General features: G+C 40.6%; 1 protein-coding gene across 3 annotated transcripts in view; it reads left to right on the top strand.

The window, feature by feature from the left end:
• Positions 1 to 17,669, top strand: part of LOC117138043 — a 62,602-nt gene that overhangs the window by 11,086 nt on the left and 33,847 nt on the right. For 2 of the 3 annotated variants that reach the window (XM_033299858.1, XM_033299856.1), the window contains exon 2: positions 15,356 to 15,434. The exons of the other annotated variant lie outside the window; for it this stretch is intronic. The gene's annotated coding sequence lies outside the window, so the exon portion shown is untranslated. The remainder of the gene's footprint in view (positions 1 to 15,355; positions 15,435 to 17,669) is intronic. 3 annotated transcript variants of the gene reach the window in all.

Here is a 17,669-nt window from a genome sequence, read left to right as displayed (position 1 = left end):
TTCTCTGCCTCTTTTTCCGTACATTTTTCTTTGGGAGGGGAACGCATTATAAAACCGCTTTTAGCTTAGCGCCAACGTTACGTGTCCGTTAGCACTCAATAATCATTTACTTGGGCGGCAAGTGCTTCGATTCCGAAAGCCAAAAGAGTCAATTCAATTTTCGGCAAAAGAAAGTTGAATGAACCGCAAGAAGGTCGTACTCGTAATGCACTCAGATTTTATTCACATCTGTAGGGCCGCACAAAGTTTGTGCAAATTAATTGAATCAATGTCAATCAGTGGAGCTTGGAATTGCTTTTTGGGTTTCAATCAAGATTAATGTTTGGGAATTCGCTTTTCGGTTTTAATAATTTATGTGGGAATTTTGCATGGTCGAGGCTGAAAGACAACGCAGTGTGTTTTAGAAATCAATACAGGCAAATTCCTATCGAAATGGCTAAATGCACAATCTTGACATGATTTATTAAAATATTTAGTTGGGCTATTTTCGGCATTTTCGGGCTTATCACATACTATTCAACTCTGGCATGTTTTATTTTATTGAAATCAATTTAATGTTCAGTTTAGTTTGCGAACCGCAAACCACTTTCTAAACAAAACTATTTCATTTAATTTTAGACCATTTTAATTGGTATTTCCCAGCGAAAACCATTTCTTTCAAAGATTTGATGTGTCTAGCTTTTTGTTTTCCCCACTTTAAATATTCCAGGACAAATCTCACGCTGCTCAATCGGTGATTTGATGAATTTCCCTGGCTTTTCTCTTTCAACTTCATTCCTAACCCGTCTCCACATTTTTTTCAGCTTTTTTCTCTTTGCCACCTGTCACTCTCGAATTCTGTTTTTTTGTGCATTTCTTGTTTATTTCTTATGGCTTATTTGCATACCGTGCACATTTCGTTGGCTCTGCCAAGTTTTTCCTGCTTTTGCATTCGAATTTCAGAGCCACAAAAAGAAAAAACGAACGCCTTATGTCTATGTTATACCCTGCCCGATGGGAATTATAAGTTTAAACGAGCGGAATGACAACCAGAAAACTTAATATCGAAGTAGAGATATCGAGACTTCGAGCCAACTTAAGGTTATTCCCTTTTTTTATGGCTCTTTAGGGCATCTTGGATTCGCTGAGCTCGTTTTTTGTTCGGCTGCTTTTGTTGCGAAGCTTTTGATGGCTCAGCATTTACATTTCATTTTGAATTGGAATTCATTTTAGTATTTTATTTATTTTCTTGTCGTATTTCGTATTTCCCCCCTTTTTGTGTTTGATTTATTTTCAAACTGCGCTTTTCATAAGCCAACAAACAAGTCGCTGATTGGCGGCCCTGAAAAAATAAAAAAGAAATATATGGAAGGAGGATGGGTCGGCCCTTTGAAGTGTTTGTTGTTTGTCATCTTCAGCGTTGCGATAAGGATTATTGTATAGTTGACTAACAAATAGTTCATTGGAATCCTAATTGCATGCACTGATGCATTATTTATTGCTATTTAATTTATTCCAACCGAATTTGTGTGTGTTGCAAGAGCTCAAACGGCAGCAGAAGTGCAAGTTTGCAAATTAATTGAAATTGAATTTACTGAAGTTGCTTGTAATTATGTTAATTAGGCAAAATTCACAGCGCACATAATATACTCGCTGGTGTGTGTGTGTGCGTGGTTTTCAGTTTAAATGACAGCTCAGATACAAGTCGAAAAGTTCAGTCGTCAACTTGGAAAAGTTGCTCCGAAACGCAGGGGAAAAAAGCCCAGTTGAAAATAATTATACACATGGTGGAAATGCGCCTGGCTCCAGAACGCCGATCCCTCCGTGGTTCTTCACTCCCGATGATGGGCGTTAAATGAGAAAAATCCGAGGAGATGAATGTGGAAAATAATAATAAATGATATTTGGGGCGGGGTGGCCAACATCCGTCGGGCCCTTAACCTTTTGAAGTGCAAGCGGTGCCAAGTAAACGATTCACTATTGCAACGTTTTCCCACAGGTTCTCGAGAAAGTGTTCCTCTTAAATAACTTAAATTGAATTTAGGTGAAACAAATGGCCTCAGGCATTAGTAACCAAATGAGTTTCCGTGCTCAATTAATCATTTTTATTGCTTACAAATATTAGTGAGATTTTCGAAAGATTGAAGGTATAAATAATTAAGTAATTTCTTAGAAACCTCAATGCTTCTTAAAAAGATGTTCTTCACTTAAAATTAAATGAATGTTCATTTTAGATAAAGCCTTATAAAAGACATACAAGTCACCTGTCTTATTTCACAGTGTATGTGTACCTTTACATACCTTTCGTAGCCCAACATTAATTTTATTGGTGCAAACCAATCAGCATCATAGAACTCGCAAGATATATCACCTTAATAATTGTCAGAGGCAAAAGGCAACATTTTGCAATTAACACGCCGCATGCTCGTTGAAAGCGCTTCACTTTGGTCGGAACGCCTGTGGCGGGATGTAGATGGCCAGATAGTCAGATACTCAGATACTCTGCAGTTGCAGATACAGATACAGATACAGATACAGAAAATCTCTGCATGAATCTCCGCCGAGACATTGACTCCAATTGAGCAATGCAATGCAATGCGAAGCGGGCGGCAAAGTGGGGCCAACTCGCTCGAGTTAAGTCATGTGTGGGCTTCATTTACAACTCACTCAACTTTTGTTTTGGATGCTAGATGCTGGATATGCTGCGGGGAATTGGAGCTGAGACTGAGCATGGGTTGGGGACTTGGGGATTGGAACTGGAGTTTCGCCCACAAAGTGCAGAGCGTGGCGAATCGCTTCTCCTCTTCTACTACTTCGCTCTGAAGTGCTCTGAAGTGTCGACATGGAGTCTGACAATTGCAAAAGTTGTTTATGACCAAAAAAATAAAAAAAGGAAAATGTATATTAAATGTAAGAGTGTTTTTCAAGCATTTGTGCTGTGGCTCTGACACATCAAGCGAAAGATTGTGCGCCCAAACACTCTTGATTGCACTTTATATGCATATTGAATGCTTGTGCTATGTGGCCAGCCCACTGCATTTGATCCTCTTCTGTGTAAATTCAAGTTCAGCGATAAGGTTGCCCCCCCAACTATGTGCTCAACTAATTTCCACGCAAACATAAACACCGACATCAAACCGAACTTCTTGCTGCTCAAAGGGCCTGAGCAGCAGCTAAATATTATTTATATAAATTAGCGCAGCAAGCTAGATGCGGCTGCTGCTGCTGCTGTTGCTGATGATGCCGATGTTGATGTTGATGCTACATTTTGCCCCTGGCAAAGCGGAGTGAAATAAGGCGAAGTAAAGCAGAGCAAACGATGCAATTTTATGCGCAGACGCCTAAATTGAAAGCGACGCGTAGCGGACGCAGCAGCACTCAACGAGGCGTTCTAAATTTACACTGAGAAAAAATGTAACTAAACTGGTTTGGAGAGCAGAAGATAAAAGATTGGATGCTTACAACGTCAGTTTATAGCTTAATAAAGGTTGGACACTAAAAAATGAGCGCCAAGAATGTATTTAAAAATAATAATAAATAGTATACATAATTATAAGATTTATATACTTGCTTCAACAAATGCCCCAAAAATATTTATATACTTTTTTTATATTTTTATTAAATACGAAATATATCTCTGTGCAACGTCAGCGAATGCTGCACAGTTTGAGAGCAACTGTGCGTGCTCTTTCACTTCACTGCATCCCGCCCATCCACCCCACCCCACTTTTGGGGCAGCCTCTAGGGTCATTAACATGCCCGGCAGGAAAAAAGCAGAAAAACCAAACAGGAGAGAACAGGCGCAGAATGAAAAGTATACGAGACAAAGCCAAATCCAGATGTGGGGGCAATGAGGGGGAAAAGTTGAAGTCGGAGCCGCAAAAGAGAATGCAACCAGATAAAAAAAAAAATTAAAAAAAAACAAGCGACGCGACCCTGGAGCAACAAAGCGCGTCTGCATTTGTGGGTGGTGCTGCTGGTGTCAGTGGTGTGCGGTGAGGAGTTGGTGGTGCGGTGCAGTGGTGCAGCGGTGCTGCCCCAATGGTGGTTGTCGGTTCCCTTTGGGCTCCAAGGTGCCATGAGTTTGCCTACGCCTATTCTCCAACTGTTTGTTGTACGTGCCGCGTCTCTTGTTGCCAGTCGGTGGTTAAAAAGGGGGGAGTGGAATGGGGAGATGTAATCCTGCAAGTCTGGGCAAACCATGAGCAGATCCTTTCGAGGAGTGAGGCCAACTGAAAGGGGTTGGCAATTAAAACTAAAATTGGAATTGCTGGTATTACAAAGCAAATTAATATTGATTTCTTGCCAACATTCAACAGAAAGTTTATCATCTAAAGATCTATACACAAATTTGTTATGTCAATAAATCATGTTTTTCATAGGAAATTTGTAACAATAAACAATACATTTAGAAACGTGAGCCAGAGAAAGGAAATAATTTTAATATAAAATCAAATATCTGTGAAATTGACTGATACAATATAGTAAAGCATCCATAGCAAATGCTAGGTTACAAAAAAAAAAACAACTCACAACACACATTTTGCATTATTCAACAGTTTGTAACTTTGTTTACTTAGCCACATCCCTAATTACAGGCCAACTGAATTATCCATTTGCAAAACTTGTTCACTAATCGTTTCTGTCTTTCCGTTTCTCTTTGCAGGTAATTAAATGGTAATTTCTCATCGATTTCATGGCATATTTAGCGAAGTAAGCCAACTCGCAGCTCGGATGATGGCTCATAATCGCCTCGACTTGGAATAAGGCTCATTAATTTAAGCCAAAGACAACAGAAATCTGCTCCTTTGTTTGCAAATTTTTCGTTGGGTTCTGGGTTTTGGTTTCCGCGAAACATGAGAACGCATATTGTTAGGATAAGGAGAGAAGGTATGCTATATAAATAGTTATGACTGCCCAAGTGAATGAACTTTGCTGGCTATTGTGTGTGTTACTTTTACTTGGCCCGACACTTTCGCAGGCCAACGAAACTTACACGCACATTTCCTGTTCCTAATACTCGGCTGACATGCAACAATTTTCAACCTTTTCATTTGGGCCATCAAACAGAATGGACAGAGAACTATTAAGTCCGATTGCCAACTTTCACTGATAATGCCAGCAATTATGTATTGCTCCAGTTAATGCCATCTCACTTGTCTTTTATCCACATCATCATCTTTCGTTGTAATGACATAATTATGTTGGCTTTTCCAGGGGTCATTCTCGGGGGTCAAACACGTGTCGAGTCCAGCTCGTCATCCTTCAATTAGCAGTCAGTGTGAAAGGTGACACGAGCGTGTTAAGTTGTCGGGTAAACGCTGGAAAAGAACCCATCTGCAGACCCTTTGATTTGAGCCAAGAATTAGCATTTCCCCCACCTCCAGCTTGGGAAACAATCTTTGGGGCCCGAAACAATGAAGACGAATTTGTACAGTTTCTGCTTGGCTGATTCCGGCCAACAGATCCCACCGAAAAGCAGCCACTCAACAAGGTCTAATGGCTTTGAAAAGTGACCAAAATTTGGCTTGTGCCCTGCGTTAACTGGCTAAATTAAACGCGGACGCTTGGCTAAGAGGTGGGCCAACTCGAATTGGGCAAACATTGTGGAATGGTAGTGTATTGAGGCTTTTGGGGCATGTCGAAGAATGCATTAGCCGAGAATTGAGTAAATACCGGTGATGATGGGGAAAAGATTTACATAAAAGATAGAAGCATCTACAATTTCCTTTTTTTTTTTTTTGAAAAGGGTGATAATTATTTACCAGAAATGATAGGAGAAGCAAACAAGAGCACTCAAAAATGTAAGTAAATATAAAAATATCAGGAATAAATGAAAACTTTTATTTACCTTAAAAACGAACACCACAAATTTAATTACTTATTGTAAAACTTATCATTTATATGTTTTTAAGAGCTTTTTAAATGTGTTTGAAGCCTAACTTTTATTGTTTTTTTTATTTATATTTATGCACACACATTGCATTTAAATAAATTGGTATTGCTTGCATAAATCAGTTATATTTATTTATTGGAGAAATTGTAATCAGCTCTAATGCAATTTAATTTGCTGGTTATATTGTTTAATTAACTCCACATTTTATATCGAATTTAAGTTTCGAACCTTGATTTATTATCCATCATTTGCCATAACCCGTTTAAATCGAACACTTATCTAAACTATCTAAACTGTGATTTATGTTTATCGATTTTATCTTAGCCCGTTTTAGACATAGTTTCAATCGATTTTATTAGTCCACAGCTAAATGATGATGATTTGCAAACAATAGAACCTGCTGAGAATTATAATGAGCCCGATACGCTTTCAGTTCTATTGGCCATTAAACAAAATGACTTATTTCCCAGCTTCCATTTGCACTAAAAGCCTAAAATGTGGAAACCGCTTTGAACCAGTTTTCAATTGAGTGCAAATAAAAGTAAAACTATTGACAAAAGCTGAAAGTGAGCACAGTTTTGCTGATGTCAACCGAGCAGCTACTTAATTTTTTTTGTTTTTTTTGACTCGGAGCGTTCAACGATCGCTTAGTTAACTCCCAGCCCTATTCACGCTGCACTGATTTATGAATTTTGAGTCGAAAACGATGCGATCTCTTTTGTCGCCGGCATTTTTGGCACTAATTTGACAAGGTCGTCGTCTCGCTGGGCTTTTGTTGGCTTGGCTCGAAGAAATCACGACCCAAACACGTTCGAAGTGATTTCGACTGGCCCCCTTTTTTTTTTTTTTTTTTTTTTGAATTCGTATTTTGTTTATTTTGCATTTTGAGTGTTTCAAGTCGTCAGCTTATTTCGCAGATATTTGCATAAACATTTGACGGCGGGGTGGGGTGCGAAATAGCTGCCGTGAAATGTTGTCATTCATAGTAATTTAGTGGGTCACCGGGCGGTGGTGACCCCGATCGTGCGGATTTCCTGTTAGAAAGGCTCTGACTGACTGTTCCCCCCGTTAATAAATCGCATCTCTTCTTTAAGTGGGTAATGAATAGTCAAATTTGGCTTCGTGACTACAGATGGCAGACAATTAACCCTAGAGCACCGAACTATCCCCACTCACCCACCTGCTGTGACCGGCAGTTCGCTTTTGAACTTTCATTCCTTTTGGATTATGCAAGTGGATTGTGGATGGTAGTATGGTAGGATGAGGATGAGGATGGGAATGAGGATTTCTGCCCAGATAAGATTTGGTGAAGGCAGAGCTAATTAAATTATAAGCCAAGTCTGACTCTGACCCAAGATGAGCTGTGCGAGGGAATGGGGTCACCAGAAGGTGGCCCCACCCCCATTTTCCGCCGAGAGTGGTTAAATAATATCCAAATGGATGCTTTCGGTGTTTGCCGTTCGTGTTGCTGGTGTTGATTTGGCCATAAATTTTGTATGCTTTTGACGCCGAAATCGACGACCACAGCCGAAAAACATTCACGGAGAGATGAGGTAATGCAGCAAATAACTCTTGAGTTACAGTGGGATTATATTGACCAGTCCAGCCGAAAAGCCAAATCAACTTAAACTATTTTATTGCGCTTTTTATGCTACCGCCAGTTTTGCGGTTTATATATGGATATTTAATATGACCTAAGGGCATTTTTCACGGCCTTTGCATCTTTTGAGTTTCCGTTTTATTACTTCCCGACTTTAAATACTGACTAATTTAATAAGTTATTGTGTGATCATTATGAGTATGAGTTTTCTTTTTTGACTATTAATAAAACCTTTGAAAGATTTCGAAATAAGTACAGTTTAACTACCGTCGTGGCAAAGTGATTACTTCTTTGTGTATAAAAATATGTGGAATTCCAATATGCACGCCCATTTTGGCGCTCGATTTTTATACTTTTTGGAAGTTTATTGCGAAAAATAACTCTGCATGGTTTTAACAAGAACTATTTCAAAATGAGCTTTAACCTTTAAAGCATTGGTTTAAAAAATAATATTATTTAGTGTTGCAACTATTCAACGTCTTTAAATAGCCCGCACAACTAAAACTTTGGAACTATTAAGTTTCTCTCAATTTACCAGTCGGCTGTTTTGTGCTCCTCATTAGGACAGGACACCCACTGTGCCACATGGAGCAGTTGCTGGACGCAAACATGAATTATGCGTAGACAACTCGCGGGTTGGTTAGTTCACCACCCACTCCTTTTTCCCCCGCTTTTGGGCCTGTCATCGGGCGTTGTCAACGAAATGTTTGTGGCCCGAAGGCAACTTGAGGCCAAGTGACGGCGGCATCATTTCAATTGCGTTTTATGGCCATAAATAAGCCCAACGGCGGCTGACAGATTTTCGTGGCGAGAGGGAGCAAAATGGCTTGCTGCTTAACAAGGAAAATGGGAAAAATCGACGAGTGCATGCAGACGATTTTGCTGGCAAGTCGTGAGCACACTTGACTACCAATTACCTGAGCCCATCAAATCGAATGCCGGATTCTACCGGCCAAGTTAATAATCTCATCAGCTGGAGACGCTGGCTGGCTGTGAGATCGAGAATCTTCACTTCACTGGCCAATTTGCATGGGCAACAATGCTAAATGGACTGTAATGACGTACCAGCCAGGCAATTCAATTAATTAGCCCGACCAAGAGCGCTTAGCAATTCCCTACATTTTGCTCTGCAACTCCGTTTGGTTGGTTTTTCTTGTTGCCACACGCGTGTGATGAACATTTCCGCCGTGGAAAGCGTCTGCCCCACGTCGTGAGTGTGTGTTCTTATGTGTGTGTGCTGCAATCAAAATTAATTAAGGCACAAAGAGAGGCGGCCAGATGCTTTGCATGGCTTTTCCTCCGACCTGCCACTTTTTATTGCCTTTTACCGCAACGCTGCACCAATTTCCATTGCACCTGCAGCGGGCACACAGCTCCGATGGCGTTGTCTTTGCTTTTCCACTTCATCTCGAGATCTCTTTTTTGTTTTTCTGTTGTACTCCGGGCGGGCACAGTGCCACCAGCGAATGTGCATAATTAGAAGTGGTTACATGTGGTCCATGTGATCGCAGAATCAGTTAGTTGCATCGTTTGCTTGTCCAGCAATCAGCTGGAAAACTGGCAACAGTCAATCAGAGGCGCTTTTCCCGTGGCAAACTGCAGCTGCAGCTCATCCAGTTGAGGGTGCATAAATTAATTAGCCACGCTTGCCAGTGATTGGTGGTCCTTTATTGGTACAGGAATTACTGGGTATCATATATTGTACACCATTTTATTACTAACCATCATTAAAAGTGAAGCATAAACTCCATCAAACATAGTACATATTAATTGGTTGAAGTTTTAATTGGGAAGTTGTTGCACACTAAACAACTTCTATATTATTTGCTGCAAATAGTTATATAATAATTTATTTACGGGCTTGAACCGATAAATATGTCAGCATTTTATTTACCAATCAGTTCTGGTTCTCACAGTTTTGTCTGACGTTCCTTTCTACTTTTATTGGCGAAATTTCACAATTTATTTAGCCATGATGGGGGAACATAAAATCTTAATTGCATTAATAAGCAAATGACTTCACGGGGGGCTTCGCCAGTTCCTCAGAGAACTTTCCCAGCACAATTCCCAGCGAGAAGGGTATATGAAACGAGGGACGTGGCAGCAGATGCATCCTCGCCCGCAAAGTGAAATGCATAATGAGCATAATGTTGGCGCTGCACGATGCAGATACATACAACTGTCGGTGAGATGCAGATAGCAGATAGTAGATACGGATGATAATGATAATGCCGTGCTGCAGAGACGACACCTGAGAACCGACGGGGAGAAATTTGAGAAATGTGCAGTAGTAATTAAATGCAAAACTCGAAGCTTGAAGCGCAAGAAGGGGAACAGCGACAACGTCAACGATCCAAGATAATGCATAATTGCAGAAGACAAAAGGAAATGCCAGCGACTCATGAGCCGAGTTGCAGTTGCAGTTGCAGTTGCACTTGCAGAGTAGTAGCATGCAAAATATGAGAAGAATATCTAATGCCGTGCCACCGCATTCTCCATATAGTCGCAAAATGGTAGAATGGTTGCAGTTCGCCAACTGCCACATCCACATCCACGTCCGCATCCATCCTTGGCTGGCTCAAAACGGCGTTCAAATTAATGGCCAAGTTTCACATGGGGCAGCAAGAAGCTTAGATGCCAGCACAATTGCCAATGGAAATTGCAGTCATCTCACATGTGTGAGAGCAGTTTCTCAGTGTGTGTGTGAGTATCTGTGAGTGTGCGCCTTCGTTTGTTTGCGAAAGTTGGAGTACAAGATACAAGTGGTTAGATACAAACTAGAACAGCAACTGTTCGGCTACGATGTTGTCCCGTGTTTATCAGTCACGTCAGAGGTATACTCTGCATTTAATAGTTAGCCACAAACTATTATTACGATTATTAAATAGTTTATAGATACTATTTATTATAATAATTATAGCTCGAAAAGAGCAGTTTCCTATCGCATAAATCTTTTCTTTTGTCCGATTGAATATCTATCTTTAACTTTTATAGTCACTTAACTTTAATTTTCTGATTTTAATTATACGAAAACAGTTTTAGGAAAGCTAGGCTGTTTGCCACCTATACCCCTTTGTAGAGCATCAACAAGCATAAGTTCTTGTAACGAAGATGAGTTGGTACGAGTGACTTGCGGGCTTCATTTTCGTTTGTGTTAGAACACGGACTCGCAACACGGGTGCAAAAAAACAGAAGTTGCCACTGGGAAGTTAACTCCATGTCATTCACCAGCCGGCGGAGGAATGTTCAAACAACATTCAATCAGAAATCGGCAAGAACAAGGCGGAGCAGATAGTGCTGATAGACGTTTACAGATGGAGATAATAAATTTACTGCCACTATATGCTTTGCCATATATAAGTTTCGGTTCGCCCTAAAAAGCAGATACTTACACTTATTTCACTTTCTAGCCAGCCAGCGCCACTAGCAAACACCATTCTTTTGGCCAAAACGCCTGCTGGTGTGCTTTGCTTTTTGTTTGACTAGGCTGAAAGCAGAAAGCAAGAAACTTTATTTGGGTTAGCGATTGTTTAAAAATGCATAAGGATGTGAAACTTGGAGTAGCTAAAAGGGAGCACAAGCCCGCAGGAGTTTGGCCAGAGGAGCTACAAAGAGCCGAAGGCGAAAAGGGGGATCAGTGTGGAGGGATATAACAGCAAATGGAGCTGAAATTGCGGTGCAGAGAAAGAAATCTTTAAATGTGCATTTTAATAACCAACAAAATGTATATAGAATTGTTTATTGGTTGCAAATGGGCTTGCTTGAAGGAGAAGTCGTAATACCTAAAATTAATGGTAATAGTTATATTTTCTTGCTGTGCAGTCTATGTGAATCAAAGCTAAGACATCTTAGCCACAAAATGGGAAATCCAAGTAGCTGGCTTGAAAAGCCCCATGGAAACCCCAAGAACAAGAAGTTGGCACACTTGCAATTTCAGTTAAATTTGTCTTAGCAGGTGTAGGGATTTTGGCACATAAACTTTGGCATCATAAAGCTGAACTGAATTTAATATGCAAATCAAGCGACGAGCTTTGCGTTATTTAAATCAACTGAACCGCTCACCCACTCACTTGGCATTCACTGGCAAAAGTTTTTTAAATTAAAAAATTATGGTTGGCCAAGTTAATGGCTTTCTCGGTCAGAAGGTAAAAAAAAATAGAAAAATGAACGGCAGGTGGGTGCAGTTTTGCAATTTGAAAGAAGAGTGGGCGAAAGTGGTTCAAGTGGATTTGTGATTGCGCATGTAAATGCAATTTCATTAAATTGAATATTTATCGGTTGTCATTGAGCAAATTGCAGGTAAATTGAGGTTTATTCCAAGACAACCACACCATCTAATATTCGCAGTAATGTGTGTGCAGTTATTCCGCCAAGATAATGGACGGAAATCATCATTAGCGGGCAGCTCAGGGTCATAAACATGGTATTCTAAATCTTAAAATGTGAATATATCACCTCTCGGACAAATTGTTAACTATTTTTGTAACTTCTAAGAATAATGCTCAATGAAAAGAACCGCTTGAACCGGTTAACAGAGAATTCTAGCCGCACAGAAGCCGTTTGATGTGCATAAATCTTGATATCCGAACATTATTAACGTCAATTAATTCTAACCGTTCGAAACGAAGGCCATCCATTAGGAGCTGCAAGGCGGAATTCGGCAGGGGGAGTCAGGCAAAACTCACCTGGGATGGATGGATGGTTAGCTGGCATTTCTCAGGAGACCCTCAACCTGTTTTTCTTATTTTTTTTTTGTTTATTCGCCCGCTTTTCTGTAATCGATACGAGTGGCTCTTCGGTGTGTTGTATTTGTATTTACAGCGTTTTCCTGGTGGCCCGCTGTTTTCAGTTTTCCCTCTTTTTCACGTTGTCGTCCCGCCTCACGATTTCCCAAATCCGATTATTATCAAGTCTCACGTGAGTGCACGCTTTGTTGCTGCTAAGTTTTTTATTTTTTTTTTATTTTTACCTCTGCTCTCGAGTATTGTGCCTTTTACAGTTGCCTTCTGTGCTTCCTTGGAAAATTGCTTTGAACTTGAAAATTTCCCACGTGACGCGGTCAGAATCAATCTCTGCTTCTGGCTTTTCTTTTGCCCTCCGTTCGTGTCACATGTGCAATGCAACACCACCACCACCCATTTGGCGAATTTTCCGCCAGCGTTTTTCCTGCACGGAAGGCAGCTGCACTTTGCATGTCAGTCGGCTAACGGTGTCGTCTTTTCCTCGCTTTTCCCCCGCTTTTCCGCGCTTTTGTTTCTTGACTTTGGTTGCATTTTCTCAGTGTTTTGTGGCAAGTGTCGATTGAATTTAATTGGATGGTTTTTTCGTGCATTTCATATCTTTAGAGGGGCTAAAAGGCACATTTTGAGTATTCAAACTCGTGTGCAATTTCTTTTATTGGTTTGTAATTTTTGTGGGAATTTTAGTTGGTTTCAAATTGAAGCTAAATGAAAGGATTGATTTTATGGTTGAATGCAGCATGCAGTCTGGTTACTTCCAACATTACATTACATTCCAACTGTGGAAAAATGAATTTCTAAGTTGTTTTTATTGCAGAATAAAACCTAATAAATATGCAGCCGCCTTCCGGAGTTTCCATTAGCACATTCTGCTGCTCTACACTTTCTGTGCAACACATTCGTGCCACTTAGCAGATCTCGTCTGGTCTCGCAGCGCATCCAATTGCACGGTTTAGTGTGAGTCAGTAGAAAAACCCAAACAAAGTGATTTTCGTGGTAAGCTACCCCCCCCTTTTGGCCAAAAGTCCCAGGTACAGTGAGCACTGTGTGCAGATGGAACTTACTTTGCTAGCACGTTCCATCGAGAGGGGGAAGTGCATAGTTCGCGAGTCGTAAACTAGCTTTTTTACGATTGCTGGCTCAGAACGAGACTTGGCCAAGACCGGTGGCAATTAAATATAAGTTAACACTTGGCTTTGGCGGAGGGGAAAAGGGCGACAGTTCATAGATGTCAAGTTCAGGGTTACTTCAAGGGCTCGGAAATTACCTGTCAGAGTGCAAAGACAAAGTGTGTAATTAATTTGCAAGCGTCCTCCTAATCCATCAAATCTTCTGCTTCCCCCCTTTTTTTTTAAATTCATGGGAGTTGGGATTTTCCTTTTGATTTAATGAGCTTTTTATTGCCTGCTCTCATAGGATTGAATTCTTTGTGCAATCGGTTCATTGAGCTCTGGGCTAATTAATGGTTCATTAAATCCGCACTTTGATTAGGGTTCCTTGGGTTTGCTTTAATTTAACAGTGGTTAATTACGGTTCTAGATAAACGTTGCAGTTCCGAGTATTTTCTTTAGCACGCAGCATATTGAGGAAAATTTTTAAGACTACAAGTTTTTCTTACACTACTTCACTGCGATAGTAGATTATAGTGATTTATAATTGCTAGTTCATTGAAGTTTTAGTGCCTGCTATTTGAGTAAACACAGTTTGAATAACCATTTATAAGGCTTTGCATCATCCGCAGCATAAGCCTACAACTGTGCTGTCATATGGTTTTTGATGACTACGATGCTGATGAAATCTAAGCGGCTTAGGTTTTAGAAAACCCCCAAATGCAAAAGGCTTCCACTGCCAACTCTCGACTGCCAACTCCCAAGTGGCTGCGTAATCAAATGCATGTAATTTGAGTTTAATGAGTGTCAAAGTTATTAAAAATCATTTGCTCCGACCAGTTATGGTGGCTTTTCTCAGCCAAACGGCTTTGGCTTTCGGCCAGTCAGCGGGCCAGATTTTCGGTCCATGAAAGGCAGCAAGCAGCTAACGCAAACATTACAAAATCGTTTCGAGACATTTTTGGGTTCGTCATCGGGCTTAATTACTGGCCAAGCTCATTCTCCCGCCAAACGATTCTGGTTGAAATGAAATGTGTCAATAAATTCAAATGGCGGCGGCATTCGAGCCGAGTCCAAAAATTGAGTTATTAGAAGTAGGCCGCTAAATCGATGTGAGATCTTTTAATAAACTTGTTGTTGTCAGACAGCAGCAGCAACAAATAGCAAAATAACAAACAATAATTACAGACGACAGTGTCTGCCATAAGTTGTGCCACCAGTTTGGCGATACTCGGCGATAAAAATCACTTTAAAATTCTTGGAAAGCCAATTGTTTATATAACTTAGTACACGTTTCGAGTTGCTGGATTTGATTTGTTTATTCAAAGACATGCCAGCGTTTCCAACGAAATTAGGGGAATTTGTTATGGCTAACAAACTATGAAATTGTAGATTTTGCTATCCTGATTCATACGTTTCGCAGTGGCTGCCAAACTCGATAATACATTTTAAATTCGCAATTGATATACAAGAGCGCAGCAAGTGACTTTTGGTTAATGGTTAATGGCTGGCGGGCAAGTCATATAGTTGGGCAGTCTAAAGCCGAGGTAGGTGGCTTGTATTGGCTGTCTTGGTCTGCGCCTGAAATTGGCAAATGCAATTTTTATGCTCTGTGATGTGGGCGTTGCACGCCCACTACCCCATCACTTTCCCCACCCCACCTACTCTGATATTGATTTGATTGTGTGCGTCTGCTGCTCACATGGCGTATGATTGATGGCTCTGCGGGCACGAAGGAGCTGCAAACGATGGAGCATTCCTGCCTGAGAGGCTGCTGCTGCTGCTGGATGTATAAATTGCACTTATTGGGGGAATTGACAGAAAAAGTATATGCACGTTAAATATGAATTAATCAAGTAGAGTATAAGTGGAGGTTGAGTTGGGGAAAATAATCAAGATTAAGCTGCCCAGTAACAAGAGATTCACTAAAAATAAAACCTGGTTAGAAGAGAGAATTTTATGGCGCTTTTGCTGAGATTATAAATAAATATTACTCACTAGTAACCAGTTTGTTTTAATTATTTAATTGCAGACACAGCCAACACATGTCTGGCCCTACAGTTTGAGCAGCACTGGGTTCTAAGCAACGTGTGGGCCGCAGAGAGAGAGGGGTAAGTTAGACGACTCGTGTTACTTACAGCTAAACGCAAAACCCATAATTTGTTACCCATTGAAACGTATATATCTTATATCTTGGAGTCGTTACCTTTTTTTATGGCCGTGTTTCCATCTGTGTCCATCTGTAGACTTGTCGGTTGTCATTTGTTGTTTTGGCTTTGAGATTTTGCACTGCATTCGAAAACCGGTCGAATCGGTTTCTCTGGTGGTGATTTGCATAAAGTTTTGTTCTGTTTTTCTCTTTAATCGGTGTGTCGGTGTGATTTTTCCTACAACCGCCGGATTTTAATTTATTTTCATTGATTGCACATATACAACTTTTGACTTAATGGCTCGCTGACGTAACTCGAGCTGCTGAAATTAGCAAAATAGTCGTAATACTCAACTCATGGATTTCTACGACTCTCTGCAGGATTTTCAGCAAATTGTGAAATGCGGCGATTTAATTAATCGATCTGTAAGTTTGGTTAATTTGCTATTGGATTTACAATTTGTTAAAAAAAAAGCCGATGGGCGTTTTAGTTGTGATTTTAGTTGGTGGGTAGTGGGAAATGAACACCTGCTAAAGTCACGTCAATTGAATTAGATTATTGCATTAATTTGTTAGGCTTTCAAATCTTTTTATATTACTTTTTTATGTGACTTCTCGGTTTCATTCGAACTTTTGCCAAAAGCTCAAATAAAAGCCAAAATGTCAATGCTTTATTTGCTATTCTTCTCGATTCCCTGCAGATTTATCTGATTCTGTATCAATTTCTGTTTCTGTTTTCTGGTTCTGAACAGGAAGTCGATGGCTGGCCACCTAGGTACATACATAAGTGGGTTCTGTGGTTTTTGGGTGCCTCGGTTTCAGATGATTCCGATGGTAATTTGTTGCCGGTCCGTGGGCCTAGACAAAGGACTGATTGCCGGACTTGACTGACAGTTGGGGCAGCAAAGGGTTAAGGTAGTGGCCACACAGAGTTACGCCCAAACTCAAGTTAGGGCTAATTTAGCCATTGTATTAGCCAATTGTGGTGGCTATTCCACGTTTCCATCCTCGCTTTCCTTTAGCTTGCGATTTTTATTTCAGCTTCAGTTTGTTTGGCCAGCATAATGATGCCACTTGATTGAAAATGAACGTGACTGGAAAACAAGTTTCGGGGTTAAAGTTTTCTTCTTTTGCTTTACTCTCTCGGCTTCTTTTGCCGCTCTGCCGTCTTTCCTACCAATTCGAATACGGTTCGAATGAACAGAAAATAGCGAAATAAATTAGCCAGGAGATGCTCTCAGCCATGAACTTCTGTGACATGTTTTCCTGCCTCAGCTTTATTAACCGACCGAGGACGAGGAGCCAGGCGAAATTGCATTTGGTATTATTTAATTAAAGTTTTCTCTCCATCGCCGGCGTTTTCTACGTTCTGATGTGGTCCGGGCGCCATTTTGTTGCATGCTTTCTAACCGAGTTATGTGCGCATTTCCGTTTCCGGCACATGCAACAATGCACCGTGAGCAGGCAGCGCGGAAAACGGATTCTTCGATTTAGCAAAGGAACAGTGGAAGTAACCAAAAAATGTTAAGATATCTTAAATTACTTTTAATAGTAAATTCATTTTAAATTGCTCTACTAACATTGGTGTTAATAAAAACCTGAGCAGAGAGAGCTGCAAAACATTCTAATCGTTTGGAAAATTAGCTTTCCCCAAATTGAAATCCGTTTTTGATTAAATCCCATTTATTCCACTGTCCACAGCGCTGGATGGTGGAAGAATAATAGTTTGCCATTATTAAGTTTTGTGCGGGTGTATTTTGCATGCACTTTGTTGCATGCCGCCGATGCTGTTTGCGATTTTGCTGCAGTTTGCTGCTGCCGTTGCCAAGGCAAATTATTTACGGTGCGCACAACAACTGAGTGTGGCACAATAAGTGGCTACGCAAGGACCTCGTCCAGGCACCCTTCGCTCGTCCGTAAGCCCATCACAAATCTCCACAAGATTGAGCGGCAAGCCATTGCAATGACAAAAGTAATTTGCTTTTAAGGCACCAACGACTGCAGCATCGGGCGAAGGCAATTTAAATATGCATGGGCCATTATGCATAAGCGATGCAGTGCTCCATCCACGGGTATTTGTGCACAGAGGGAAAAGCGAGGTATCAAAATAATCCCAAATCCAATCTCAGTATGGATTATTTGTAGTAGAAGAGAATATTACAAACCTGTGCTGTAATCAATCGGAGTGCGTAATATG

The sequence above is a fragment of the Drosophila mauritiana genome, chromosome 2R (genome assembly GCF_004382145.1).
Source record: "Drosophila mauritiana strain mau12 chromosome 2R, ASM438214v1, whole genome shotgun sequence".
In the NCBI taxonomy this organism is placed as follows: domain Eukaryota; kingdom Metazoa; phylum Arthropoda; class Insecta; order Diptera; family Drosophilidae; genus Drosophila; species Drosophila mauritiana.
This window is presented reverse-complemented; position numbering and strand designations above follow the sequence as displayed.